Below are 7,373 nucleotides of genomic sequence, written 5' to 3'. Positions count from 1 at the left end.
TATTGATGTGGACAATTTTTCAACGCTTAGAGATTGGGACATTTGAATACAGTCGACTATGAAAAAGAGGGTTAAGTATTTGTTTTTCTATTTCACTCATCACGTTGTTCTGTACGGCCATACTTCCTTAACATATCTACATACAGTGATTAAAACATCCGCGTTCTGTAGTTCGCACAACTAGAAGTAGAAACGGTAGTTCGTACAACTAGTAGTAGATGCGGTAGTTTGTTCATCAACGTGTCGATACGGTAGTTTGTACATCCACGTTCAGATACGGTAGTTTGTACATCAACGTGTCGATACGGTAGTTTGTACATCAACGTGTAGATACGGTAGTTTGTACATCAACGTGTCGATACGGTAGTTTGTACATCCACGTTCAGATACGGTAGTTTGTACATCAACATGTCGATACAGTAGTTTGTACATCTACGTTCAGATACGGTAGTTTGTACATCCACGTTCAGATACGGTAGTTTGTACATCAACGTGTCGATACGGTAGTTTGTACATCAACGTGTCGATACGGTAGTTTGTACATCCACGTTCAGATACGGTAGTTTGTACATCAACGTGTCGATACGGTAGTTTGTACATCAACGTGTAGATATGGTAGTTTGTACATTAACGTGTCCATACGGTAGTTTGTACATCAACGTGTCGATACGGTAGTTTGTACATCCACGTTCAGATACGGTAGTTTGTACATCAACGTGTCGATACGGTAGTTTGTACATCAACGTGTAGATACGGTAGTTTGTACATCAACGTGTCGATACGGTAGTTTGTACATCCACGTTCAGATACGGTAGTTTGTACATCAACGTGTCGATACAGTAGTTTGTACATCAACGTGTAGATACGGTAGTTTGTACATTAACGTGTAGATACGGTAGTTTGTACATCAACGTGTCGATACGGTAGTTTGTACATCAACGTGTAGATACGGTAGTTTGTACATCAACGTGTAGATACGGTAGTTTGTACATCAACGTGTCGATACGGTAGTTTGTACATCCACGTTCAGATACGGTAGTTTGTACATCAACGTGTCGATACGGTAGTTTGTACATCAACGTGTAGATACGGTAGTTTGTACATCAACGTGTCGATACGGTAGTTTGTACATCCACGTTAAGATACGGTAGTTTGTACATCAACGTGTCGATACGGTAGTTTGTACATCAACGTGTAGATACGGTAGTTTGTACATCAACGTGTCGATACGGTAGTTTGTACATCCACGTTCAGATACGGTAGTTTGTACATCAACGTGTAGAAACGGTAGTTTGTACATCAACGTGTAGATACGGTAGTTCGTACAACTAGTAGTAGATACGGTAGTTTGTACATCAACGTGTAGATACGGTAGTTTGTACATAAACGTGTAGATACGGTAGTTTGTACAACTAGTAGTAGATACGGTAGTTTGTACAACTAGTAGTAGATACGGTAGTTTGTACATCAACGTGTAGATACGGTAGTTTGTACATAAACGTGTAGATACGGTAGTTTGTACATCAACGTGTAGATACGGTAGTTTGTACATCAACGTGTAGATACGGTAGTTTGTACATCAACGTGTAGATACGGTAGTTTGTATAACTAGTAGTAGAAACGGTAGTTTGTACATCAACGTGTAGATACGGTAGTTTGTACATCAACGTGTAGATACGGTAGTTCGTACAATTAGTAGTAGATGCGGTAGATTGTACATCTACGTGTGGATATGGTATTTTGTAAATCTACATGTAGATACGATAGTTTGTACGTAAACGTGTAGATACGGTAGTTTGTACATCAACGTGTAGATACGGTAGTTTGTATATCAACTTATAGATAGGGTAGTTCGCACAACTAGTAGTAGATGCGGTAGTTTGTACATCAATGTGTAGATACGGTAGTTTGTACATCAAAGTGTTGATACGGTAGTTTAAACATCAACGTGTAGATGCGGTAGTTTGTACATCAACGTGTAGATGCGGTAGTTTGTACATCAACGTGTAGATGCGGTAGTTTGTACATCAACGTGTAGATACGGTAGTTAGTACAACTAGTAGTAGATACGGTAGTTTGTACATCAACAGGTAGATACAGTAGTTCGTACAACTACTAGTAGATTCCGTAGTTTGTACATAAACGTGTAGATGTGGTAGTTTGTTCATCTACGTGTAGATACGGTAGTTTGTACATAAACGTGTAGATACGGTAGTTCGTACAACTAGTAGTAGATGCGGTAGTTTGTACATCAACGCGTAGATACGGTAGTTTGTACATAAACGTGTAGATACGGTAGTTTGTACATCAACGTGTAGATACGGTAGTTCGTACAACTAGTAGTAGATGCGGTAGTTTGTACATCTACGTGTGGATATGGTATTTTGTTCATCTACATGTAGATACGATAGTTTGTACGTAACGTGTAGATACGGTAGTTTGTACATCAACGTGTAGATACGGTAGTTTGTACATCAACTTGAAGATACGTAAGTTTGCACAACTAGTAGTAGATGCGGTAGTTTGTACATCAACGTGTAGATACGGTAGTTTGTACATCAACGTGTAGATACGGTAGTTCGTACACCTAGTAGTAGATACGGTAGTTTGTACATCAACGTGTAGATACGGTTGTTCGTACAACTAGTAGTAGATACGGTAGTTTGTACATCAACGTGTAGATACGGTAGTTTGTACATCAACGTGTAGATACGATAGTTTGTACAACTACGTGTAGATACGGTAGTTTGTTCATCAACATGTAGATACGATAGTTTGAACATAAAAGTGTAGATACGGTAGTTTGTATATCAACGTGTAGATATAGTAGTTCGTATAACAAGTGGTAGATACGGTAGTTTGTACATCAAAGTGAAGATACGGTAGTTCGTACAACTAGTAGTAGATACGGTAGTTTGTACATCAACGTGTAGATACGGTAGTTTGTACATAAACGTGTAGATACGGTAGTTTGTACAACTAGTAATAGATACGGTAGTTTGTACATCAACGTGTAGATACGATAGTTCGTACAACTAGTAGTAGATGCGGTAGTTTGTACATCTACGTGTGGATATGGTTTTTTGTTCATCTACGTGTAGATACGATAGTTTGTACGTAAACGTGTAGATACGGTAGTTTGTACAACAACGTGTAGATACGGTAGTTTGTACATCAACTTGTAGATACGGTAGTTCGTACAACTAGTAGTAGATGCGGTAGTTTGTACATCAACCTGTAGATACGGTAGTTCGTACAACTAGTAGTAGATGCGGTAGTTTGTACATCAACGTAAAAGATACGGTAGTTTGTACATCAACGTGTAGATGCGGAAGTTTGTACATCTACGTGTCGATACGGTAGTTTGTACATCAACGTAAAGATACGGTAGTTTGTACATCAACGTGTAGATACGGTAGTTTGTACATCAACTTGTAGATACGGTAGTTCGTACAACTAGTAGTAGATGCGGTAGTTTGTACATCAACTTGTAGATACGGTAGTTCGTACAACTAGTAGTAGATGCGGTAGTTTGTACATCAACGTGTTGATACGATAGTTCGTACAACTAGTAGTAGATGCGGTAGTTTGTACATCTACGTGTGGATATGGTTTTTTGTTCATCTACGTGTAGATACGATAGTTTGTACGTAAACGTGTAGATACGGTAGTTTGTACAACAACGTGTAGATACGGTAGTTTGTACATCAACTTGTAGATACGGTAGTTCGTACAACTAGTAGTAGATGCGGTAGTTTGTACATCAACCTGTAGATACGGTAGTTTAAACATCAACGTGTAGATGCGGTAGTTTGTTCATCAACGTGTAGATACGGTAGTTTGTACATCAACGTGTAGATGCGGTAGTTTGTACATCAACGTGTAGATACGGTAGTTCGTACAACTAGTAGTAGATACGGTAGTTTGTACATCAACGTGTAGATACGGTAGTTCGTACAACTAGTAGTAGATACGGTAGTTTGTACATCAACGTAAAAGATACGGTAGTTTGTACATCAACGTGTAGATGCGGAAGTTTGTACATCTACGTGTCGATACGGTAGTTTGTACATCAACGTAAAGATACGGTAGTTTGTACATCAACGTGTAGATGCGGGAGTTTGTACATCTACGTGTAGATACGGTAGTTTGTACATAAACGTGTAGATACGGTAGTTCGTACAACTAGTAGTAGATGCAGTTGTTTGTACATCAACCTGTTGATACGGTAGTTTATACATAAACGTGTAGATACGGTAGTTTGTATATCAACGTGTAGATACGGTAGTTTGTACATCTACGTGTAGATACGGTAGTTTGTACATAAACGTGTAGATACGGTAGTTCGTACAACTAGTAGTAGATGCAGTTGTTTGTACATCAACCTGTTGATACGGTAGTTTATACATAAACGTGTAGATACGGTAGTTTGTATATCAACGTGTAGATACGGTAGTTCGTACAACTAGTAGTAGAGAAGGTAGTTTGTTTATCTACGTGTAGATACGGTAGTTTGTACATCTACGTGTAGATACGGTAGTTTTTTCATCTACGTGTAGATACGGTAACTCGTACAACTAGTTGTAGATGCGGTAGTTTGTACATCTACGTGTAGATACGGTAATTTGTTCATCTTCGAGCAGATACGGTAGTTCGTACATCTAAGTACAGATACGGTAGTTCGTACAACTAGTAGTAGATACGGTAGTTTGTTCATCTACGTGTAGATACGGTAATGTGTACATAAACGTGTAATACGGTAGTTTGTTCATCTACGTAAATATACGGTAATTTGTACATCTTCGAGCAGATACGGTAGTTCGTACAACTAGAAGTAGATACGGTAGTTTGTTCATGGACGTGTGGATACGATAGTTTGTACATCTATGTGTAGATACGGTAGTTTGTTGCTCAATGTAAAGATATGGTAATTTGTACACTCTCGTGTATATACGGTAGTTTATACATATACGTGTAGAAACGGTAGTTCGTACACCTACGTGTAGATACGGTAGTTGGTGCATATACGGGTTGATACGGTAGTTGGTGCATATACGTGTAGATACGGTAGTTTGTACACTCTCGTGTAAATACGGTAGTTTGTTCATCTACGTGTAGAAACGGTAGTTCGTACATCTACGTGTAGATACGGTAGTTGGTGCATATACGCGTTGATACGGTAGTTGGTGCATATACGTGTTGATACGGTAGTTTATACATATATGTGTATTTACGGTAGTTTGTATATATACGTAAAGATACGTGTAGAAACGGTGGTTTGTTCATATACGTGTTGATGCGGTAGTTTGTTCAACTACGTGTAGATACGGCTGTTTGTTCATCTACGTGTAGATACGGTAGTTTGTACATCTACTTAAGGATATGGTAATTCGTATATCTACATGTATTCATGGTAAGTAGTACATACACGTGTAGTTTGTTCATCTACGAGTAGATAAGGTAGTTGATATATCTAAGTTTAGATACAGTAGTTCGTACAATTATGTGTAGGTAGGTAGTTCATATATCTACGTTCTGTTGTTTGTTCATCTACATCTAGATACGGTAGTTTGTACATATACGTAAAGATACGGTAGTTTGTTCATCTACGTCTAGATACGGCTGTTTGTTCATATACCTGTAGATACGGTAGTTTGTACATCTACGTGTAGATACGGTAAATCGTACATCTACATGTATATACGGCAGTTTGTAAACCTACGTGTATATACAGCAGTTTTCACATCTACGTGTAGATACGGCAGTTTGTACATTAACGTGTAGATACGGTAGTTTGTACATCTGCGTGTTCATACAGTAGCTTGTTCATATACGGGTAGATACGGTAGTTTGTACATCTACGTATACATACGGTAGTTTGTACATCTACGTGTAGGTACGGTAGTTTATACATTAACGTGTAGATACGGTAGTTTATACATCTACGTGTAGATACGGTAGTTTATACATCTATGTGTTCATACAGTAGCTTGTTCATATACGGATAGATACGGTATATTGTACATCTACGTATATATACGGTAGTGTGTACATCTAAGTGTGAATATGGTAGTGTGTACATCTACGTGTAGATACGGTAGTTTATATATCTACGTGTGGATATGGACGTGTACATCTACGTGTGGATATAATAGTGTGTACATCTACGTGTGGATATGGTAGTGTATACATCTATGTGTAGATACGGTAATTCATATATCTACGTGTGGATATGGTAGTTTATACATCTACGTGTGGATATGGTAGTTTATACATCTTCGTGTGGATATGGTAGTGTGTACATCTACGTGTATATACGGTAGTTTGCACATCCACTTTCAGATACAGTAAACCGTACATATAGAGAATATACGGCGGTTTTAACATCTACCAGTATATACGGTGGTTTGTACATTTACGTGTAGATACGGTAGTTTGTCCATCAACTTGGATATACTGTAGTTTGTACATCTGCATGCAGATACGTTAGTTTGTACGTCAACTTGTACATACGGTAGTTTGTACATCAGCGTGTAGATACGGTAGTTTGTACATCCACGTTCAAATACGGTAAATCGAACATCTACATATCTACATGTTTATACGGCAGTTTGTAAACCTACGTGTATATACAGCAGTTTTCACATCTACGTGTAAATACGGTAGTTTGTACATTAACGTGTAGATACGGTAGTTTGTACATCTACGTGTAGATACGGTAGTTTGTACATTAACGTGTAGATACGGTAGTTTGTACATCTACGTGTAGATACGGTAGTTTGTACATTAACGTGTAGATACGGTAGTTTGTACATCTCCGTGTAGATACGGTAGTTTGTACATTAACGTGTAGATACGGTAGTTTGTACATCTACGTGTAGATACGGTAGTTTGTACATTAACGTGTAGATACGGTAGTTTGTACATCAACGTGTAGATATGGTAGTTTGTGCAAATACGGGTAGATACGGTAGTTTGTACATCTACGTATATAGACGGTAGTTTGTACATCAACATGTAGATACGGTAGTTATACATCAACGTGTAGATGCAGTAGTTGTACATCTACGTTCAGATACGGTTAATCGTACATCTACGTGTATGTACGGTATTTTGTATATAAAGAGCTGTTTTAGGCTGTAGACTTTTCACTTCCATATCCACACGTAGATGTACACACTTCCATATCCACACGTAGATGTACACACTTCCATATCCACACGTAGATGTACACACTACCATATCCACACGTAGATGTATACATGTAGATATATAAACTACCGTATAACATAACATAACATAATGTTTATTGTAGTACAAGGCCTCCGGCCCAAAATACAAATATCAGAGAATTACATAATAGTAATATAAAA

At 38.1% G+C, this 7,373-nt stretch overlaps 1 pseudogene; it reads right to left on the bottom strand.

Annotated features, from left to right (window-relative positions):
• Positions 1-2,224: 2,224 nt before the first annotated feature.
• Positions 2,225-7,242, bottom strand: LOC128217472 (uncharacterized; annotated as a pseudogene).
• Between the last annotated feature and the right edge of the window lie 131 nt (positions 7,243-7,373).

This window comes from Mya arenaria, chromosome 14, assembly GCF_026914265.1.
Source record: "Mya arenaria isolate MELC-2E11 chromosome 14, ASM2691426v1".
Classification (NCBI taxonomy): Eukaryota; Metazoa; Mollusca; class Bivalvia; order Myida; family Myidae; genus Mya; species Mya arenaria.
The sequence above is the reverse complement of the archived record's forward strand: the minus strand, read 5'-3'. Positions and strand labels throughout refer to the sequence as shown.